Source organism: Manis pentadactyla, chromosome 3 (genome assembly GCF_030020395.1).
Source record: "Manis pentadactyla isolate mManPen7 chromosome 3, mManPen7.hap1, whole genome shotgun sequence".
In the NCBI taxonomy this organism is placed as follows: domain Eukaryota; kingdom Metazoa; phylum Chordata; class Mammalia; order Pholidota; family Manidae; genus Manis; species Manis pentadactyla.
The window spans coordinates 104,680,381-104,704,683 of record NC_080021.1 but is presented as its reverse complement, the minus strand read 5'-3'; the positions used below and the strand labels follow the sequence as shown (position 1 = coordinate 104,704,683).

The following is a 24,303-nucleotide window of genomic DNA, read 5'->3' as shown; positions in this document are numbered from 1 at the left end:
AGATATTTGTTGAGCTGATTTCATTTCATAAGACATTCTTTTTAAATAGCAACAGGAAGAACAATTCAAGATGTACATACTGCGCATTTTGATAACGCCTTCCTTTTCTGATGTTGTGTGGCCCTTTGTTGTAGCTTTTTTCCTTCTGAGCCATGTTTCTGAAATGACACTTGGGGGCAGCATTGAGTCAACTTGCACTTGACTGTTATGAACTAGAATGAAATAAATCCAAAGCTATAGGGGATGAAAGGTAGGAAATGAACAATTCTCAAACTACGTCACTGGCTTTAAAATGACTGTGTGCTTTGCTACAGAAGTCTATTTAGAAGCAGTACACCCTTCTTCATGCCTCCTGGGAGCTTTTGAGAATAAATTGTTTTCTTCCTAATCCTGGGTGGCAAAGCAAACTTCAAGACATTTAACCATTTACTGACACAGCAAAATGGAGCAAATGTGCAAGCTACATCATAAAGGAAGATAAATTTAGCGTACAATTAGGATGTGAAAAGGCACATCTACTGCTCTGGTCAAACACCACCTTAGTAACTGGCATCAATTAAATCAGTTCAATGAAACAGTGAAATAAAATGCTCCATTAGCCAGATTTTTCCCCTGAAACATTAGAAGAGAAAAAAAAGTTGAGAGTAGGGCCACCACAAGTTAATAGCAGAGGTTTATTTCACCAAAAAAACTTTCTAGAATGCTCTATGCCCAGGACATATTCTATCCATTCTCCTACAGTGATATTTACATCACTGCAAATATATGCTTAGATGTTCTATTAATGCCCAGACTTTTTGCCTCTGGGTATTGCAGGATCCTTTCCTGTCCAAAGCAATGTACTAACTGAGAAAACAAAATAGACTCAGGTTTTTCACACATTTTTTTTTTTTAGATTTGAAAAAAGGTACAAAGAAAGCTCACAGAAAAACCTCTTTGCCTAGCAAGTTGGGTCTGTCTCTACTCCTCACCAGAATCTGAGGAAATCACACGTTTTTATGGGTTCCTATGGATACACAAGTCTCCATAGGTCCACAACCTAATTTCTGTGATACCTGTTCCCTGATTTATTATACAGGCATTTATTTTATTTATTCATTCAGCAAACATTCACAGACCATCCAATATGTATCCAGCCTTGGGATTACAAGGATGAAAAACACATAATCTATGTTTTAAAGTTCACAGTCTAGAGAGAAATGAACACACACACACACACACACACAAACACACACACACACACACACACAGAAACACACCTGTAAATAATTGCTGTCACACTGATTTCTTTTAATCTTGGAATCTATGATTTTTCCCACAGCTAAGCGAAATTACACTCCAGAGTGAAATCTCAGAAAGTACAGATAAAAATGTGTAGTATGTTGAAAGCTGATTCCCAGTGTGATGGTTTTAGGAGGTGGGGCCTTTGATTTGTGATTGATCATGAGGGTGAAACCCTCACAAATGGAATTAATGCCATTATAAGAAGATACAGAGAGCATATTTTCTCTCTCTGCCATCTGAGGATACAGCATTTGCAAACCAGGAAGTGGGTTCTTACCAGAACCAATTCTGCCAGCATTTGATCTTGGACTTCCAGCCTCCAAAACAGTAAGAAATAAATATATGTTTGTTGTTCAAACCACCTCATCTGTAGTAATTTGTTATTGCAGCCCAAACTGATTAAGACAAAGGGTGTTTATTGAGAATCCTTTTCTGTTTGTATGGATTTAGATATTCAGAAAAGAATCTCATAATGTAGAAAAGGGAAAGAATTTACTCCAAAACATTCATTCTGTAGAAAATTATGCAAATATTGACACCCCATTCCACTCCCCAGCTACAACTCTAAGGCTGTGTGGGAAGAGCACAGGAGAGATCAAAGCCTCAATCTGATTCTGTGGCTCCAGTCCAGAGCTGGGTTACTTGGAGGGCAGGAGAGGGAGCGGCCCTGCTGCCTTTTTCTAGGCCGACCCGCTTTATTCCAGTCACTAGCCTAATCAGAGTCAGTGGGGATCCCACAGTCCCCAGAAGTTCTTAAACATGAAGCTTGGATTTAGACATTTATTCAAGATAGAGAAAATCACCTTCATTTATTTCCTCTGAGGTTCCCACCTCCTTTGGGATAGCTTTTTTTTTTTTACAGTGCCATCTAACTGGGACCACATCAGGCCCATTTTCAAGTATTTTTTCCTGTAGTGTTGCTTCAAAATGGGGAGGTTTTCAGTGTCCCGGTATCATGTGGTAATAATCCTAAACAGGCTGGCTTTCTTCCAAGTATGAGCGAACCATAAATTCATGTGTTCAAAGCTATGTTAACAACTCATATGCTGAGTTTCCATTACAATTTTATAAAAATCTACCTTAAAGTTACATCTCCCAATAGATCTGCCTGGGTGTTTTCATTGTCCTTGTATTTCTTACTCTGCGTTTTGAATTTAGACTAAAAAGTCTGTGTATTGTCCAGAATGCATGTTAATGTTTTTTATTATAATGTGGGGCCTCATGCTTTTAATCCTGAATAGCACCTATCCTGAGCTACACATCCTGAGGTAGCATGAGAAGGTACATTTTTCCTGCCTGCCATGTGTGAACATTCCCCCCGATGGCAGCTAAACCAAAGAACACCCAGGATGCAGAGACTGCTCTGTACTCTCTAGTTTTGTAGAGACACTTTGGGCATGAGACTAGAAAACCAGAAACAAGGAAAGGAGATTTTATGGAGGATTTTTTTCTTCCACCCCATCCCTTCCTTGTTGTGGGGACAGGAGGCAGAAGGGAAAATTTGAGGGAATGAATGAGAGAACTTGTGTCTGCTCAGAACCTTCTCTGGTAGTGGGCATCTCACAGAGATGTTGGCAATGGGCTTATGGGGCAATGTTATGCCCTCTGATTAGCTTGGGTTTCCCACAGGTTCCCAAAAGAGGTCAGGACAGAGTCTCAGCCAAAATAATCACCATCCATCATGGAAGACCTGTGCCTACGGACTGTGTCTGCAGCGACACATAAATTTCCCCTGAACCCTGATGCTCCCTCTCTCTACACTCCAGGAAAAAGGGGAGAAATGGCAGAACTTTCATAAACTGTGTTTGAGAAATTGCATATTAGACCTTGGATTGGAATGTAGAACAGAGAACAAAACAAGATGTAGAGATGGGCAGACAGAAATTGCTGGATTGGATAGAAGGAACATCTCAAAAATGACTAGATTATATTTTCTGCCAAGAACAGAATTGGATTCTGTGAATCAAAAATCAGGTTGAGTCAGAGAGAAAAAAATAAGGCAGTATTTCTAGACACCCGAGTCTTGTCCATTATTATGACCATGAAAATGGACGTCTATCATGAAAATAATCCATTATAAATGTAAATTAGTTATCGAGTACCTTGTCACCCAAAATACTTATCCTGCCCCCACCAATCCTACTGTGGTAATATGAACCTGGCTGATTGAATCTTGAATTTGTTTTTATCACTTAAAAGTCCAGAGGTGTTGGCGCTAGACACAGACTTAATTGTTCCGTTTGTATCACCTCTGATTCTTTCGAGTAGATGAGGTTAGTCCTGAGTGTAAAATCAGAAAAGAAATGCTTATGGAAATATATTTATCTTCTAACCATTAGCTGTGAAAGAGGTCAAGGAGTCATTTTATATGATTATTAGCAAATAGGCATTCAAACAGGGACACTAGGGGTTCTGAGTGTCCATAGGGACTGACGGTTACCACAGCATGGGTTCAGAAAGGTCCATGTACCTGCCTATTGTAGACTTGATATGCACCAAGTGCTAAAGTGAAGGGAGGAGAGAGTGGGAGGGGAAAAGAGACAGAGAAGAAATGGAAGGAAAGGGGGAAATTCCATTTAATATGTCAAAAACAGATTTTAAAACGCTTCAACATGATACATCAAAGTGTAAGAACTGGCCTCTTCAATGTCAGTCCTTCTTTGGGCAAGGGTGGGTGGTACAGTCAGATGAGGCTACATTACCCCTGTATGGAGTCTGAGGGAACAAAATAATGAGACAAGAAAGGCACAGTATTCTTGCTTTGTAAGGCTTCAGTGTCCCCAAATATTGCCACATGGACCATTTACCTAAATCTGAAGTATTGCTAATTATAAATAATTTAAGAATCTTAAACATCTTTCTGATTTGAAAATCTTTGTCCTGCCTGTCCATAGCCTACAGAATATCTGTTCTACAGTTAGAGATTTAAATGCTGCCTATCAGGCCTTTCCGTTTAAGGTAGGTTCGCTTGTGCTCCGGTGTCCTTCATGGAACACTCTGCTGCTATTTCATGTTCCAGGAAGAATCCAAGGGTTCCACCAAACCTTTCCAGAGGCTCTGACGCCAGGCCAACTATTTATATACATCACAACTAAATTACAATTATTGTAAGTACCCCCTTTGCTGATCTTTCTTTTAGAAAGTGTGACGCCAAAGGATAGTGAGGAATTACAAAATCTCCGCCTAGGATTGTCACACACAATTCCCATCTCCCTGTCTAATCCTTGTTTTTCCAAAAGGAAAAATACCGAGGGACTTTGGAGGAGCCATCTTCACGGTGGGAACACCGCTCCCTCCCAAAGCCTCCCCGCTGCGCCCCTAAACATGCTGTTGGTAAATTGTTCCTGCTGAATAACAATGTGAGCTGCGGGGCTTTTTCCGCCTGCCTGCAAGTAAATTAGGCTGCTGGCTTTCCTGGGTGCGAGGACAGCCTCCGGAACCCCAGGAGGCCTTTATCAGCCGCCAACAGATGGAGCCTATCAGCGCGCTGTCAGCCATGCGCACCTGTGGATCGCGCCAAAAAATTAATTGCTTAGAAATATAAAACGGGTAGGCTCCGATCGGAGAGGATTAGGAACAAGAAGGTTAGGCACGGTAAGAGGAAGCTGCGCTCTGCTAGGGAACCTTATCAACGTCAGCGTATCTAAGTGTGCGTGGTGGTCAGCGTTTGATTTGATTTCCAAATAGAAAAGACACAGCAGGATTAGAATCGAAATGTTTGGGAAGGAAGCAAAGCAACTTGAAACAACGCATAATGCCCGTTGCTTCATTTGCATCGTTCACAGGCATTCTGAAGTAAACCGACAATTTTTTTCTTCTTGTATTGGGCTAGTGAAATTTCGTATGTAATCTCTTGGTTTATTCATTCTCCCCATTTTTCATTTGCTATAGTTTTCAGCTCTTCGTATTTTACTGCTTCTTATATCTCAGTACGGGCGGGAGAGGTTTTGGGTTTGGTTTGATTTTCCATAATGGTTCCAAGGGCCTATTTTTATAATTCATATTTTCTTGTTTCTCTTAAGGAGTTTTAATATAAAAAAAAAAGTTTTGAGTCCATTGCCAAAAACGATTCCTCATTGCGACCTTCAGTCTTTTATCTTTTTCGCTTTCAGTTACCTGCAAAATGAAGCAAGATTGCTAAGATTCCTGGTAGCTCTTAAATTGCATGACTCTGTAAAATCAGTTTCCTACATTATTTAGAACTGGCTTATGCAGAATATCTGGAAAATGAAAATAAATGGTATAGAGGGGAAAATCCCTGAGAGGAGTGCATGTTACATTGTCCAACACAGTACTCTTCCTTTGGGAATTTCTCCAATGAAACAGCAGATCATTATTACCAACGTCGTAGCGAGGAAGTATAAAAAATCTCAGCAATTATAATGCAGTATTTGGAGCTATCTTTACTTAATTGGAAAATTAAATACAATTTTTATTTGTCGATGGTTTGCTTTATTTTAGTTTTAAGGCAAATGTATCTTTTTTATCTTTAAAACAAATGATCCTGGCACAAAGCAGTGTATATTCTACATCTGAATGGAAATAATCAATTTTTTCTCTGCAAATAGAATTGTAGAAGAAGTTGAATTCAATTGAGAATAAATTAACCCAACAGACATTTTTTTATGTATCCCTTGTCAACTTCCAGAATATCCTGGAAATAAAATATAGTGCCTTTCCTCAAGGAACTGAAAATCTGGCGGTTTGAATACAAACAATTGCACACATAAAAAGTAATGATAAAAATAATACTAACCACCACTTATTGTGTACTTTAAAGTCTGTGGCCCACCTTTTAATCAGGTTTTTTTTTTCCCTTGATATATGTCTGATATGTCAAATCCTCAAAACAATGCTGCAACGTATCATTATCCTATTTTTTTTAACAACTTATTTTTTTAGGGCAATTTTGGATCCACAGTTTAAGAAAAGGTACAGAGGTTTCTCATTCACCTCCTTGTTTCCACATATCCACAGCCTCCCCGGCAAAAACATGCTCCACCAGACTGGGACATTTGTCACAGGTGATGGACCCGCAGTGACCCTTCACCGTCGCCCGAGGTCCACAGGGTACATCAGGGCTCAGCCGGTGGTGGTGCCATACATTCAGAGGTTTGGGCGAATGTATCATGACTCGTCCATTCTCACAGTATCACACAGACTAGTTTCACTACAGGAACTCTGTAGCCTCTTCATTCCACCTCCAACCCCATCTCTGCAACCACTGATCTTTTTTAACATCTTCATAGTCTTGCCTTTTCTAGAACGCCATGTAATCGGAATCATACAGTGTGTAGCCTTTTCAGATAGCTTCTTTCACTCGGTAATGTGTACTTAAGTTTCCTCCCTTCTCTTCATATCTTGATAGCACTTTTTTTAGCATCGAATAACATTTCATTGTCTGGATTCCATTGTTCACAGTTTTTTAATGGATTCACCTACTGGAGGACCTCTGGGTTATTTCCAAGTCTTAGCAGTAATGAATAAGGCTGCTATAAACATCCATGTGCAGGTTTTTGTGTGGATGTAAGTTTTAAACTGAGTAATACCAAGGAAAGCAATTGCTGAATCATATGGGAAGAGTATGTTCAGTTTTGTAAGAAATTGCCAAACTGTCTTCCAAAGTAGCTGAACCATTTTTGCAACCCCACCAACAATGAATGAGAGTTCCTGTGGCTCCCCTTCCTCACCAGCATGTGGTGGTGTCAGTGTTCTGGGTTTTGGTCACTCTACGCTTTGTGTAATGATATTTCCTTGTTTTAATTTGCATTTCCCTGAAGACATATAATATGGAGAGAATTTTCATATGTTTATTTGCCATTTGTTTATCTTCTTCACTGAGGTATCCATTAAAGTCTGTGGCCCACCTTTTAATCAGGTTGTTTTTTTTCTCATTGTCGAGTTTTAAGAGTTCTTTTTATTTATTGGCCAAAGTCCTCTGCCTCATTTTGCAAGTAGAATTTTGGTTCTTGAATCCAGAGTCTTGCGGCCTTATGCAAGTCCCAGATATAGCACAGTCATAACTTACAAAATAAAACAGTGTTCCCAAAGGAGAGCCCTGAGGATGGAGCAAGACTCTATCTGTATCCCCAAACATATTAAGCAGGATTATATACAGTGACCAAGTAAGGTTTATTGCTGGCATGCAAAGATGGCTCAACAAATGAAGACCAGTCAATGTAATAACACCACATTAACAGAATTAAGGAAGGGAGGGGGAAAATGGTTATTTCAATTGATGCAGAAAAAGCAATAAACAAAAATCAAAACATCCTTTCATGATTAAAAAAATCTAACAAACTAGGAATAGAGAGAAAATTCCTCATGGATAAACAAGAGGTGGTATATACATACATTAAAATATTATTCAGCCTTAAAAAAGAATAAGATTCTGATACAAGCAACAACATGATTGAACCTTGAAAACATTACACTAAGTGCAGTAAGCCAGACACAGAAGGAAAAACATAGGAGTCCTCTTATATGAAGTTCTTAGAATAGTCAAATCCATAGAGACAGAAAGTAGAATGGTGGTTACCAGGGATTGAGGGGTAGGGAAGATGGGGAGTAATGGGTACAGAGTTTCGGTTTTGAGAAGATGTCAGATATTTTGGAGAAGAGTAGTGGATATACTTGTATGACAATGTGCACATACTTAATACCTCTGATCCCTACAGTACTGTACCCTTTAAAATGGTCACTTATATCTTACATGTGTTTCCTCACAATTTTTATTTTATTTTTATTTTTATTTTTGTATCATTAATCTACAATTACATGAAGAACACTGTTTTCTAGGCTCCCCCCTTCACCAAGTCCCCAAAACATACCCCTTCACAGTCACTGTCCATCTGCATAGCAAGATGCTGTTAAATCACTACTTGTCTTCTCTGTGTTGTAGAGGCCGCCCCGTACCCACCCCACATTACACATGCTAATTGTAAGGCCCCCTTTCTTTTTCTCCACCCTTATCCCTCCCTTCCCACCCATCCTCCCCAGTCCCTTTCCCTTTTCTAACTGTTAGTCCATTCATGGGTTCTATGATTCTGCTGCTATTTAGTTCCTTCAGTTTTTCTTTGTTCTTATACTCCACATATGAGTGAAATCATTTGGTACTTGTCTTTCTCTGCCTGGCTTATTTCACTGAGCATAATACCCTCTACCTCCATCCATGCTGTTACGAATGGTAGGATTTGTTTTTTTCTTATGGCTGAGTAATATTCCATTGTGTATATGTACCACCTCTTCTTTATCCATTCATCTGATGGACATTTAAGTTGCTTCCATATCTTGGCTATTGTAAATAGTGCAGCGATAAACATAGGGGTGCATCTGTCTTTTTCAAACTGGACTGCTGCATTCTTAGGGTAAATTCCTAGAAGTGGAATTCCTGGGTCAAATGGTATTTCTATTTTGAGCATTTTGAGGAACCTCCATACTGCTTTCCACAATGGTTGAACTAATTTACCTTCCCACCAGCAGTGTAGGAGGGTTCCCCTTTCTCCACAACCTCGCTGACATGTGTTGTTTTTTATCTTTTGGATGGTGGTGATCCTTACTGGTGTGAGGTGATATCTTATTGTGGTTTTAATTTGCATTTCTCTGATGACTAGCTATGTGGAGCATCTTCTTATATCTGTTGGCCATCTGAATTTCTTCTTTGGAGAAGTGTCTGTTCTGCTCCTCTACCAATTTTTTTATTGGATTACTTGCTTTATGTTTGTTGAGGTGCATGAGCTCTTTGTATATTTTGGATGTCAACCCTTTATCGGATCTGTCATTTATGAATATATTCCCATAGTGTAGGGTACCTTTTTGTTCTATTGATGGTGTTCTTTGCTGTACAGAAGCTTTTCAGCTTGATATAATCCCACTTGTTCATTTTTGCTTTTGTTTCCCTTGCTTGGGGAGATATGTTCATGAAGAAGTCACTCATGTCCATGTGTAAGAGATTTTTGCCTATGTTTTTTTCTAATAGTATTATGGTTTCTTGACTTACATTCAGGTCTTTGATCCATATTGAATTGACTTTTGTGTATGGGGTTAGACAGTGATCCAGTTTCATTCTCTTACATGTAGCTGTCCAGTTTTGCCAGCACCATCTGTTGAAGAGACTGTTATTACCCCCATTGCATGTCCATGGCTCCTTTATTGTATATTAATTGACCATATATGTTTGGGTTAATGTCTGGAGTCTCTATTCTGTTCCACTGGTCTGTGGCTCTGCTCTTGTGCCAGTACCAAACTATCTTGATTACTGTGGCTTTGTAGTAGAGCTTGAAGTTGGGGAACGAAATCTCCCCCACTTTATTCTTCCTTCTCAGGATTGCTTTGGCTAGTCAGGGTCTTTGGAGTTCCCATATGAATTTTTGAACTATTTGTTCCAGTTCGTTAAAGAACGTTGTTGGTAATTTGATAGGGATTGCATCAAATCTATATGTTGCTTTGGGCAGGATGGCCATTTTGACGATACTAATTCTTCCTAGCCAAGAGTATGGGATGAATTTCCATTTGCTAGTGTCCTCTTTAATTTCTCTTAAGAATGTCTTATAGTTTTCAGGGTATAGGTCTTTCACTTCCTTGGTTAGGTTTATTCCTGTGTGTTAATTTTGTATCGTGCAACTTTGCTGTATTCCGATATCAGTTCTAGTAGTTTTGGAGTGGAGTCTTCAGGGTATTTTATGAACAATATAATGTCATCTGCAAATAGTTTAACTTCTTCTTTACCAATTTGGATTGGTTGTATTTCTTTGTTTTGTCTAATTGCCATGGCTAGGACCTCCAGTACTATGTTGAATAACTGTGGGGAGAGTGAGCATCCCTGTCTAGTTTCCGATCTCAGAGGAAAAGCTTTCAGCTTCTCACTCTTCAGTATGAATTTTGTTTTCTAATTTGTCTATTTTTTTAAGAAGAAAAAAGAATAATTACTGTGTCCTCCAAAGCTTTTCTCTTTTGTTCACCTCTTTTATTCTTCTGTTAAGCCATTTACTCATCATGGTGACAGCAGATCCCCAGCTTCTGCCCAAAAGTCATCATGCAGATCGACAGTCCCAACACCTGCCAAAAGGAGAAGTAGCGTCCTGTGGTCAGAGACGTTAGGTGTCAACATTAGAGAGTCTTTAACTGCCAAAGAAATCAAACGTCAGGAGGTAAGCTGCCATTCAGTAGCAAGACCATATATATTGGCTTATACAAAAAAAAGTACCTGTTTTTTAAATAGGTGTTTTGCCAGAAGATTAGCAAACTAATGTCTAAGGCAAAATCAACTTGCAATTTTGTATTTGACAGTAATTCTTAATACACGCTAAGCAACACTTTGTGATTGGTGGGGGTCATCGGATTGAACTCTTGATGGGGTAAAGTTATAATACATAGGGCACTATATAAAACATTGAGACTCCTGCTGAATTTTACTTTTCATACAGAGACACTTTAAAAAGAACTGTTTGAAACATCAGTTAAATAATGGTGAATATCAATTGTACATAATTTTCCTTTCTCAGAGGAAGGGATGGTGACTTATGATGTTTGCTTCATTTTTTTTTAGGCAATATATGAAATGTCCCGAGGTGAACAGGACTTAATTGAAGATCTCAAACTTGCAAGAAAGGTCAGTGTATAACTTTTTATCATACACTCTGGTTTTTAGAAATTATATTTAACAAATTCTAACGTAGTTTTCTTTTTAGAAGCAGAAAATATCTACTAGTGAATACTTTTTTTTTACATGAGCTTTATTAGACATCTTCAAATATGAATGTCAGTGAGAGAGTCTTTTAGGGGGATTAGCAAACATATACTTTATTTTCTTCTGTTTTACAGTAGATTCCACAGTAGCTTTTGTACAGTTACTCAAACTTGCGTTCAAGTACAGATCTCTCATAATGTCTTCTTTGCTTGATCTCTCTGTGTGATGCATTTCTCCCCCTCTGGTAGGCCTACCACGACCCCATGTTAAAGTTGTCTATCATGTCAGAAGAGGAACTCACACATATATTTGGTGACTTGGATGCTTATATACCTCTGCATGAAGGTGAGATATGCTACTTAATTTTCTTTAGAATCTTGAACAGCAGGAATACAAGGAAGTTTAAATCTAAACTTCTAATTTAGTGCTGCATTATATTTAAAATAAACCAATTCTTGGTATTTCTGCTTTTTTATCCTTCAGATTTGCTGGCAAGAATAGGAGAAGCAACCAAGCCTGATGGGACAGTGGAGCAGATCGGTCACATTCTTGTGAACTGGGTATGTCGTATTTTACTGCAGATAGTTTTTCACAAGTATATGCCACACTTGTCATTGTAATGAATATCAGAAGCACTTGATCCAGGAACTGGATTATAAAAACAGATCAATAATGCATTAAAATTGAACAAATTTTTGTAGCTATAAGAACATACAGTCTCTGTTTAAAAACCTATTTGATGAATGATAGTGTTTTGTTTTAAAAATATGTTCCTCCTTGCACAGAGTTCTCACATTATATACCATTAATTTTCTGTTTCATTCTTTCAGTTAATATTTGAGTGCCTGCCAGATGCTTGGCACTGTTGTGGGAGGGATCACTGGGAATTGAGAGATAAAAGGCAGTCTCTCCATGACTAATCTAGTAAGGGATAGTCAAGTAAAGAAACAGTCTGAAGGTTGGTGATGAAGGTGATAGAGGAAGCCTATGGTGTCCTGGGACTAGAGAAGACTAGCATCTAACTAGTTGGGGAAAGTAAAAGTCATGAGTGTTTGGTTGAATTTAGCTACATTAGGGAAATTAGAAAAGGCTGTTTGGTGTTGGCCCAGAAGACTCTACTCCCCCTAATATCACCTGCAGGACAATGCTCACAGCTTGTCAGAGCTTTCCAGAACAGCTGTGAGCTCTATGTTTCATGTTCAAAAGCTTACGAATGGACTGACCATAGCAGGAACTTACCGTACTTTGTTTTCTCGTGTCACTCTTCAGTTGCCAGGCTTGAATGCCTACAAAGGCTACTGTAGTAACCAGCTGGCAGCCAAAGCTCTTCTTGACCAAAAGAAACAGGATCCAGGAGTCCAGGACTTTCTCCAGCGATGTCTTGAGTCTCCCTTCAGCCGAAAACTAGATCTGTGGAGCTTCCTCGATAATCCCCGAAGTCGCCTAGTCAAATACCCTTTACTGGTAAAAGAAATTCTTAGACATACTCCAGAAGACCACCCTGGTGTTCAGCTTTTGCAGGAAGCTGTAAGTAGTCCAACTAATGATTCTTGTGTTTTCCAAATTTGTGCATTAGCTTGTCTTAGAAAGTTATGCAATGCTACTCCCCATTATGCATAGTGACTCAACATCGGGAGGTGTTTGGTGGATGTTTTAAGCACGCCATATGCTCATGCACCATACACTGAGTAATAAAGAGGCAGGACACAATCTGTATTTATATTCTAATCAAAAGACTGGATTCTGGTCTTGCCACTTCCACTACCTAGCTGGAGAACTTTGGGCAAATTACCTAATTAGGGTGAAACTGTTTCTTTATCTGTAAAATGAAGGGACTGACTGAATTAACTAATTTCAAGAGTCCCTTCAAGCTTTAAAATTCTATCATTTTGATGTGGTGTTTTAGCCATGTAGGGACACTGACTACATTACTCTGAAAAGACTACATCAGTTTTTTGATAATTTTTAGATATTGATAATACAAGTTCTCTCCGAAATCAACTTGAAGAAAGGAGAGTCAGAATGTCAGTATTACATCGACAAACTGGAGTATCTGAATGAAAGGCAGAAGGATCCTCGAATTGAAGCAAGCAAAGTATTGCTTTGCCACGGGGAGCTGAAGAATAAAAATGGACATGTAAGTGTATCTTAGAACTAATAGGAAATGAGCCATTGCTTCCCTTTCCCACCCAGTTTGTTTCCAAATAGATTATGAAGCAGGTTGTAAAATGGACTCATCAAATAGTGAAAGGTCACTGGTTTTTGTTCTTTGTTACCAGCTTTCATAACGGAAACATTTGATTTCTGTCTTTACAGAATAACTTAAATGTCTCTGGAGAATCAATAATATTTTATTTTTTAGTTTTGGAGCATAAATCAATTAGGCTAACAGTTTTTCTGAATAAATTATTAGTTCCATGTTTCATAAAAAAATAACATATCCGTCAGAAGATTTTTCTGAAGAGTTGATAGTGATGGAAGTAGTTTTAGCATTACTAACCAGGCTTCTGCAGCAGACTAACTGGAAGGAAACTTACTTTTAGAATTTTAATTCAAAAAGTACCTGCCAGAGCTGAGTATAAGCATGAGTGGTATTTTTTGTTTCATTATTTGCTTTTCAGAAGCAAAGAAGACTTGAGGTTCTTTTTGTAAAAAGATGAAATCTGACATCTCTGATTTATATTGTTGAGTCCCAGCTGTTCTGTAAAGACTTAAATTTGTGTGGGACAAAGTAGAACCATTAACATTTTTACCAGCTTGCATTATTTAAATCCTTTGTTAGAAAGCTTTGGTGTACAATCCTGGTCCTTCCAGGCATGTTCCTACTGATAGGTCTTTGTGGGGTGCAGTGATTACTCAGCTGCTACCTCATCTAATGTTATATGCCAATAAAAGGTTTTTATAGTCTGAGATTAGACAGGCTCTCCAAGCAGAACATGCATCGCCTTCGAATCCTCCTCTTTCTGAGGTCATCTATAAGGGGAATCTCAAAGAAATGTGATGAAATTAATCATGTCTAAATTCCAATCACTTAAAATCACAGGGTTCCATATGTAGGAAGTATTTATTTCTCATTTCTGCAGAAATTTTACGTTTTCCTGTTTCAGGACATCTTGGTTTTGACTCGTCCTGTTACTCTTATGAAGTTTACCGACGACCAATCCCCGTCCAAGAGCTCGTCTTGGAAGACCTGCAGGATGGAGATGTGAGAGTGGGAGGGTCCTTTCAAAGGGCTTTTGGCAGCTCACATAAAGGTAAAAATAAAAATTGTAAAATTGTTTCAATTAACAAACTCAGAACCTAAGTGAATTTAGTTTTAATCTTTAAGAATTCTGTCTCACATTAATATATGATACATTTAAATATTCACACAATTCAACCCCCCAAAAAAATATGATTTAAAAAATGAGAACCTGAATGGAAATTTTCTGAAGATGTACAGATGGCCAACAGACACACAAAAAAGATGTTCAGCATCACTAATCATCAGGGATGTGCAAATCAAAACCACAATGAGATATCACTTTACACTAGTCAGAATGGCTAGTATTAAAAAAACAAACAAATAACAAGTATGGGCAAGATTGTGGTGCACTGCTGGTGAGAATGTAAATTGGTGCAGCCTCTGTGGAAACAGCGTGGAGGCTCCTCAAACAGTTACAGAGAGGAGTACCATATTACCAGTAACTCCACCTCTGGATACTTACCTGAAGAAAACAGAAACACTAATTCAAATAGATATGTGTACCTCTATGTTAACTGCAGCACTATTTACAATAGCCAAGATATGTGTCCATCAATAGATGAATGAATGAGGAAGATGTGGATACCTGTGCAATAACTCAGCCATAGAAAATAATTAAATCTTGCCATTTGTGACAATATGGATGGACCCAGAGGATATTGTACTAAGTGAAAAAAGAGAAAAACAAATACCATATGATTTCACTTCCATCATACAGCGTCTGAAAAACAGACAAAACAGAAATAGGCTCATTCAGACAAAGAATAGGTGGTTGCCATGGTGGGGTGGGGTATTAGGCAAAATAGGTGAAGGGGATAAAGAGGTACAAACTTCCAGTTACAAATTAGTCACAAACTGAAGGTACAGCATAGGGAAAATAAAAAAGAATTCTGTCTCCATACAAAAAATTACAAATGAAAGGATTCCATTGTCCTATAGCTGCTGCTGTCATCAAGTTGTGCTCTGATACCAGTAGGTGCATCTAATAATGTCCCAAGGCTTTATTTAATGCATCCACCTAACAAGTGTACATGTACAGAAATTCCAGCACCCACACCAAGATTATATGACCACTTCATCTATACAAACTGTTTTTAAGTCTGATTTCCTTTCTTTTCTCCCATCTTTCTTTTCCTAGCTAAAAATATCTTTAGAGTTGGCTTTCAAGACCCCTCTCCAGGCCAGTCTCACACTCTGCAAGCCAATGATGTGTTCCACAAGCAGCAGTGGATCAACTGTATTCGAGCCGCCATAGCCCCTTTCCAGCAGGCCACCAGTCCAGCCGAGCTGCAGGGTTTGCCTGAGCTCCATGAGGAGTGCGTCGAGAAAAACCCCTCCGCTGGGAATGTTGAAACCCAGAGAAGGGCATCTACAGCATCCAGTGTGACTCAGGTCGAAGTTGATGGGGACACTTCAGCGTGTGTCTCCCCTGCGTGCACCACAGACGACATGAAGAGTGTCAAAGCGCACCGAGCACAGCCTGGCTTCCCAAAGCCAAGGGGCAAAACTGCATTGGGTGGTGAATGGAAAGAGACTTCAGTATAAAGGAAGTTCTGTGTATTACTGGTGCAGAGCCTGTTTATTTATAAATGTATACAGTTTTGGTTTTCTAGTAATGCAAGCATGAGAGCATTGCAGGGTTACTTAATATTAGTCTTAACATTTTCTGTTTTGGGTTCTTTTTGTTTTTTTTTTTAATGGCAGCTAAAGATATATATACAGATTACTGTTAAAACTGCAACCGTCTTTTTTAAGATATATTCTCATAATTTGGAACATGCAAGCCTGGTATTTTTAATCACATGAAATATTTATAGAATGGGTTACTTCTTCATTCTAAATTCATTAGGACTTTCCAATACCTACCTATTGTGATATTTACAATATCTACTAAGCCTTAAAATTTTGCAAATACTGGGATTTTACCAGTGTTTCTTTGATAAACTGTGTGTGCAGAATTTGAAATTTTAACATTCACTCCTAAAATCTTCACAGAATATAGGTGTGTAATACATTAGAATTTATACTGAAACATAAGTTCCTTTTGAAACAAAGTATAAAACTTTATACAGATTTTCCATTTTATGAACTGGAATGTTTTATATTAGTTTTTTTCACTACACCGTCCTCATTTTCATTCACTTAACCTACCAATTATTTAATTTTTTTCCTTATAAAGTAGTTTTTAGTATTTGCTTTATTTATTTATTTTTTACTTTGCCACCTTTACAGATTGGTAGCATTTATTTTTCCACCTTGATAAAAATGTGTACATTTGTGCATATATAGACATATATGTTTTTTAAAACATATTTCCTTTATCAATGAAAAGCAAGCCATACTATTTTTGAGCCAATTAAGAAAACTGCGATTTTTCACGTGAAGCATTGCAAGGTGGTGAACACATATGAACTGACCCAGTGTATTCTGGACTACTGAAAGAAAACCACCTTAAGGGTTTTGTTGAGAGCTTTAGTGCTGTCTGAAAAGCAAGAGGGGAGGCAGTTGGCTGCTAATTCATAAAACGGGGGAAAAAGAGAGTAGTTTGGTCTTAAGGTAAAAATATCTGGTTGTGCTAGATCATGCAAGAAGATAGTAAAAGCTAAACTTGAGAGTGTAGAGTAAGTTATAGAAAGCTTGGGGAAAGTGAATTTTATTTGTTGGTTTATAATACCTGCAAATAATGAGTTTGAAAAGAAGCAGGTGTGTTGAAAATCTGACCATATTTTATCAATTTTTGTGGATTTATTCATAAGAGGTAAAAAGTAATGAATCTTTTACTCTAAAACATTTCTGTTCAAATGAGATCATAGTCTTTAAGTGGAGGACTAAATGCTCTGTGTCACAGTAGACTTATAATGTTGATCATTCAAGGAAAAGTTCACTATTCTGTGAATTGAATTTGGCCAGTGCAAGTGAAAATGGAGAAAGATTGTAAAAAGATCAATCCAAATGACTTCTTTATTTTATTTATTTATTTATTTATATTTTTGCTATCATTAATCTACAGTTACATGAAGAACACTATGGTTACCAGGCTACCCCCCTCAGCAAGTCCCCCCGCCACACCCCACTACAGTCACTGTCCACCGGCGTAGCAAGATGCTGTATAAACAGCACCTGTCTTCTCTGTGTTGTACAGCCTTCCCTGTACCCCCCACAACACTATACATGCTAATCGTAATGCCCCCTTTCTTTTTCCCTGCCCTTATCCCTCCCTTACCACCAATCCTCCCCAGTCCCTTTCCTTTGGTAACTGTTAGTCCATTCTTGGGTTCTGTGAGTCTGCTGCTGTTTTGTTCCTTCAGTTTTTCTTTGTTCTTATACACCACATATGAGTGAAATCATTTGGTACTTGTCTTTCTCAGCCTGGCTTATTTCACTGAGCATAATACCCTCTAGCTCCATCCATGTTGTTGTACATGGTAGGATCTGTTTTCTTCTTATGGCTGAATAATACTTCATCGTGTAGATGTACCACCTCTTCTTTATACATTCACCTACTGATGGACACTTAGGTTGCTTCCATTCCTTGGTTATTGTAAATAGTGTTGTGATAAATATAGGGGTGCATCTATCTTTTTCAAACTGGGCTACTGCATTCTTAGGGTAAATTCCTAGAAGTCGAAAAATTCCCTTCTCTTTTTTAAGGCTGAGTAATAGTTTCTTTCTCTGTCTCTATGTCTGTGTGTGTGTGTGTTTGTATATAAAAAATTTCCTTCATCCATTTGTCTATCAGTGGACACACACAGAAGTTGCTTCCATGTCTTGGCTATTGTGAATAATGTTGCAATGCACATGGGATGCAAAGACCTCTTCGCATAACGATTTTACTTACTTTGGATATATATCCAGAGCAGAAATTGCTGGATCATATAGTAGTTCTATTTACAATTTTTAAGGAACTAATACACTTTTTCTTTTACTTTTTCTTTTTTTTTGCCATACTTTTTTTCTAATAGCTATACCATGCCAGTTAACTTTTTGTATCTTACTTTCTTTCCCTCCTTAGAATGTCTCGAACTTGTTCCACTTCATAGAATTCCACATTTTCCCTCTTAGTATCATGCACATAATAAACATCAGTTCCTATTTGTGGGAAGAATGGTATTTTACTCTATTAGACCTAGAGATTAACATCTACTGGTGAGCACTGGGTGGAAAAGTAGAAACCCTAAACTTCTCCACCAGAACTCTAGATGTATCTCCTGGTCCTTATGAGTGACTGCTGCTGATTCTTTTCTCCTATTGTCTGTGTGTTTGGTATGTAAGAAGTTTCTTTGTTAAATGCATACAAAAAGTGATAAAGACCAAGGTTCTGAAATTTTGCCTTTAAGCCAATTTCCACATATTTATCTTATATTAATCTAGCCCAATATTTGTACACACAGCCAGTACCATAGTTCTTTAGTGTGTGCAGTTACCATCTCCTAAATCTGGCCTTTGGGGTTCCCTGGCAGCTACATTTCCATCAATAACTATGAAAAAAAATTTGTGTGTGTGGATAAAGTGAAGATTCCTATGGCCAGGATTCTCACCTGGCTCTGGTTGGCTAACTCCCTACACATGTGTGGGAAATACATGGTTATTGAGTCTATATAAAAAGCCCTGCCCCGTGCTCTGCGCAACATGGTATGGCTGCAAGGCTGCAGGTGAGCAGAGATGAGGCTGGGGTGGGTGGTACCGCTGAGGACAGAGACTGAGACGGCCGCCTGGGTAGAGAGGCCCAGAGGCAGAGATTTGCTTGCTGCATGCAGACTCACTCTGAGTGGAAGGGATTCTAGTGATTGACCTGCCACTGTGAAAATAAAATTGGGTATAACCCTTTCACCCCAAGAACATTCTACTGTAATTTCTTTGGTCACATGGAATCCATAGTGACCTTGCCCAGCCAGAGCTGAAACTCATTGGCAAGACACTACTTTGAGACAGTTTTCAGGTCAGGGACAGGCAGGCAGCATCCAGGTAAGGCCAGCAGATTTCCTGAGATGGAGATGGAGCTGAGTGTCCAGGGAGACTGACAGTCAGAGTTGGCCCAGAAGACATAGAGTAAAGGCAACACTGAGAGAAACCCCAGAGGTCTGAAGGTTGTGGAAAGACCACTTAAGGGTCCCTCATTTCAGCAGAGTATTAATCATCAAATGGGTGTGAAGAAATAGCTGAAGGCTAAAAAAGAGTCACCTTAAAGGATGAGAGAGAATAACACTCAGCTCACAGGGACCAAGATTAATGCCTGTTCCCACCAGCCAGCCAGAAGCACCTTTAAGTCCGTGATTCATGGGGCATCAGGTAGGGTGCCCTGAAGAGCCATGCCTCACTGGTGGGAAATAATCATCCCTAGACTAAAAGCTGCTTGAATCCTGCCTAAGGCACCTTAAAAGCAAGACTCAAAAGCATCGAAGTATACTCCAGTGATTAACTGCATCCCAGAACAAAGCCCCAGAACGTTTACAGGAATAGGAAACTATTCAGCAACCAACCAGGTAAAATTACAATCTGTCAAGGTCATCAGTCATGCAAATAAGCAAGAAAATATGACTCAGAATGTGTACGAGTCAATCCATCAAAACTGAAGCAGAACTGACACAGATGTTAGAATTAGCAGGCAAGTACAGTAAAAGGGTAATGATGACTTTATTCCATTTGTTTAAAAAGCTAGAGGAAAGACTGTACATGTTAAGTAGAGATCCAAACCACACTTCTATACATGAAACTATGATATCTCAGATTAAAAATATACTAGATCGCATTAATTACAGCTTAGATTTTACAGAACAAAAGATTAAACTTGAAGGCATAGCAATAGAAACCACCCAAAATAAACAGAGAAAAACACTTAAAAAAACTAAGATTGGTGAGCTATAAGAGAACTTCAAAAGAAACCTTTCAAAATTAAATACAGAGGGAAAAGGACTGAAAAAAAAAGCACAGCACAAGGTAATGGGCTCAATAACACTAATCCTTAGGGAAATGTAATGCAATCAGCACTACAATAATGCATTACCATCAGCAAAAAAAAAAAAAAAAAAGAGAGAGAGAGAGAGAAAAGAAAATAACAAGTGTTGGCAAAGATGTGGAGAAACTGGAACCCTTGTGCCCTATCGGAGGGAATGTGAAATGCTGCAGCTGTTATGGAAAACAGTATGGCGGTTCCTAAAATATCTAAAATAGAATTACCCAATTATTCAGCAATTCTACTTCTGGGTATGTACCCAAAAGAGCTGAAAGCAGGGTCTTGAAGAGATGTTTCTAAAGCAGCATTATCCACAATAACTTAAACCTGGAAAAAAACCTAAGTGTCCACCAACAAATAAACAGATAAGCAAAGTGTGGTCCATATATACAATGGGATATTATTTATCCTTAAAAAGGAAGAAAATTCTGTAATATGTTACAACATAGATGAACCTTGACATTATGCTAATGAAATAAGCCAGTCACAGAAAAAGACAAATACCATGCGATTCCCTTACATGAGGTCCCTAAAGGATTAGCCTACATTGGAAATCCATTAGAAGAGAGAAACCTGCCCATCTGTAACTCATAAAACCCTTGCCATCAGAAACATGTACAAATCCTGAATCTCAAAACGAGTTGGGTCTCCTTCCCCAAATCATTGATATGATTTGAAAAAAGCCAGGGAACTTTCCTCCTTGTCAGGCTGTGGTGCAACGTTAGGAGAGGTGACCACAGCTACTACAGGGCACCTCCGGAAAACTATCAGGCAGAGACCTTCACTGGACAAGGGAAACTTCAGTGGAATATCCAAAAACTGGTAAAACAGCTCCTCTGATGTGGATCTCTGCAAAAGTTATAAAGTGTTTTTAAAAATTTTTTTTGGTAAATTGGGAAATACCAGCAGATTGACCACTTGCAGAACTCGTCTGGCAAACTGGCTTCCAGAGAAGTGGGTTTCCCCAGAGTGACCTCAAGCCGAGTTGGCTCCTGACGCTGCTCACACACTGTCCAGTTCTTAGAGTCCTAGGTTGAGGCCAGGCCACTTTGGGACCTGGGGGGAATGTAACCTCAGAGATCTGCAAAGGGTTGTGAGTCAACACGGAAGCCATCTCTCTATCTCCTGCAGAGAGTCAGGGGCAAGGAGGACTTCATGACAACTCAGGGCTGCTGGCTTCCAGAAGACATTCCACCCTGTGGGTCCCAACCAGCAGGCCACCCAGGAGAGGTGGCCCAGCAACCTCCACCTGAAACCAGCCCCACACATGACAGGAGGCACCACTGGAGGGGCAGCATTCTGAGGCCTCAAAGTCCATCCCAGGCCCTCTCTCCTCCCAGAGCCGAAGTGAGTCACTTTCTCTCCCAGACCCTCAGACTCACCTTTTGTCATCCTGGGCCAATAAGTAGAGAAGTTTCTGTGGCTTTCTTCTTGCCCTGTGGCCTTGAGAAGGACTCTTCAGTGATAGCCTCAAACGGCCCACCTCTAATTGCAGGCAGACCACCTGCCTCCCTGGGCTGTCCATGCCTACATTTCTCTCACCATCCGTGAGCTCTAATGGTCCATGCATTGCATGCATTATTTTTATTCTAACATATTTTAAACACACGAAGACATGGAGAATCAAATAGCTAGATCTGTGCAGCTCTTGACCAGCTTAAGAAACCCATTATGAAGGCGTCAGTTGAGAGCCTCTTGTCCCTCCCCAATCCCTTTATATTAGACATCAGTCCTGAAGTTGGTTTTTACTCTTCCCATTTACGAGCCATACATTTATACAAAGTCTCCCAAAAAAATAAAGTATTTTTTAAAGAAAAGAAAATTGATTTTACGCTCCACAGACAGGAGCAGTGGCTCTCAGACATTTGGGCCTAATGGGACAGTTAGCTGTCAAAATCAATTTGTGGTGCTGGTAGGACTGTCCATTTTTCAGAGTAAGAACATGAAAAAAGGAAACCCAGAAAACTATCATCTACCATCACATTAGCTTTATGAAAGAGAGGCCATTTGTCACAGAAAATATAGAAAGAACATATTCTCAGAATTTAAAAAAAGGAATACATTAAGACAAAATGCCTTAGTTTTTCTCATTTCCACACAAAGCTTAGAAAAACGTCATGTGGGATCAGCTTGGCATTTGGCAAGATTCATCAGATAAAGACCTTAAAAATAAAGAAAACATACTAAATTTGTCAATGCAGTCCAAGATATTTAAGAGCATTTATCTAAGATTGCTTTTAGGAACCAAAAATTCCCTAATTTTTGCCATTGCAAAGGGGAATACAGAGGGTCCCAAAAACTCATGTATATTCCCTTTAAAAGTGATTAAGTTTGGTAAACTTAGAAATAACATAAGTCACAAGCTGAATTTTAACAATTTAATCCATAATTAGGTTTTTATCTTAGTTTTAGTAGATTCTTAAAAACAAAACCTCTAAATGGTCTTTTCTGAGTGTATGAATATTCACACTCATAAATGCCCTCCAGAACGCCAAGACATATGAACTGAGCAGTGATTTAAGCATTTCACTAGTGCCCTCCAGTGTCTGAAGAGAGAAATAACACATGTACATAAAAGTGAAATAGTTCAAAGCGCTATGTGGGAATGCACATAAAACTAGCATATTTTTTCAGTGAGTATTTATTACAATATTTTCCATGGACAGAGACATTCAGAGTGTACCTTGAGTATCCCTAAATCCTGGGGTAAAAGTAAATGGATTCTAAGGGGCTCCATGGAAAAGGCAATGTTTGAACTGGGTTTGAAGTGGGCATTATGTCACATGGTCACAGAGGGAAAGCAGAGAGGAAAGCAGAGGAATGGGAGAGAGGAAACTGTGACTTAGGGAATGGTGAGCAGTGTGGATGCATGGAATGCAGGATCACACAGTAATGGATGGGATTGGAAATTATGCAGGAACTGGTTGGTACAGGCTCTGCATGCCATGGGCAGGAGTTCAGAATTTACGCTTAAAACAATGGGGACTTTTTAAAGCTTTGACTAAGTTAACAGAATGATCCAAGTTCTGCTTCCAAATGTTCAGTCACAGGTGGATCAGGAAGACAAAGTGAAAGGCAGAAAAGCATCTAGAGACTGGTGCGCTACTTACAGAGAGGATTTGATGACCTGAGCTAGGATGACTGCACTGGGAAGAAAGGGAAGGCAATGGATGCCTGAAACATAACAGAAGTAGAGTTGACAGCACCTATTCTATGTTGAGAGCAAGAAAGAGACAGCAGTGAAAAATGACATCACTTAGAATGTGCTTATGAGAGATGATGACACAAATAGGCAAGTAGAGAATGCTAAAGGAAGAGCAGATTTCTTCTGAGGAAATTGGTAAATTCTTAGAGGTTTAAGTGTAGGCAATACATCTGGGAGGAAAGGTGTAGCAAGTAAGTGGGAATTCTAGTATAAAACTCAAGAGAGAAGGAAAACAGAGTTCACAATGTCCCCCACACAGAGGTTGTGAATAAGATACATAAGGGCCAGAGAAGAGGGCCAAGGAGTCTCCACTAGGAAAAGACAGTGCCGAAGAGAAGTCCATGGAGATGTCAGATGGAGGAGAACCAGGTAGGGCCACAAGAGTCAAAGGACAAGTTTCAAGAAAAAAGAATAACCAAATGTTTACGGTCAAGAAATCTGAAGGTGAGAGTCATTGTTTTAATAAATAAAGTACAATCAGTGGTCTCTGAGATAACAGTTTCTATAGAATGGCGGGGAAGACACCAAGTTACAAAGGTTGAGGAGTAACCAGAGGATGAGGCAGCGGTATGGAATGCATATCCTTTTGAAATGTTTGGCAGAGTGGACAGATGTGACAGCACATTATGGGAGTAGTGAAATCCAGCAAAAAGGGTTGATTGTTTTGAATGAGGGGACCTTGACATACTGGTATGGAGAAGAAAACAAATCAGTGAAGAAAGGAGAGAGAATATACAATGGAGACTGAAGGAGCAATCTTCTAGAAGGTAAGTCAAAGGGCGAAGTTTCAAAAGCAACAAATGGCCCTAGAAAGGGGAGCATTTTTCCTCTGCGGTGGTAGAGGGTATGTGAAGATCCAACCCAATTTTAGGGAGAGACTGAAGAGGAACATAAAATGGTAAAGTCACATGGGTGGTATTCAATTAAGT

At 39.1% G+C, this 24,303-nt stretch overlaps 1 pseudogene; it reads left to right on the top strand.

Moving 5' to 3' along the window:
• Positions 1 to 10,214: 10,214 nt before the first annotated feature.
• LOC130682915 (neuroepithelial cell-transforming gene 1 protein-like) lies at positions 10,215 to 16,479 on the top strand (annotated as a pseudogene).
• Positions 16,480 to 24,303: the final 7,824 nt, after the last annotated feature.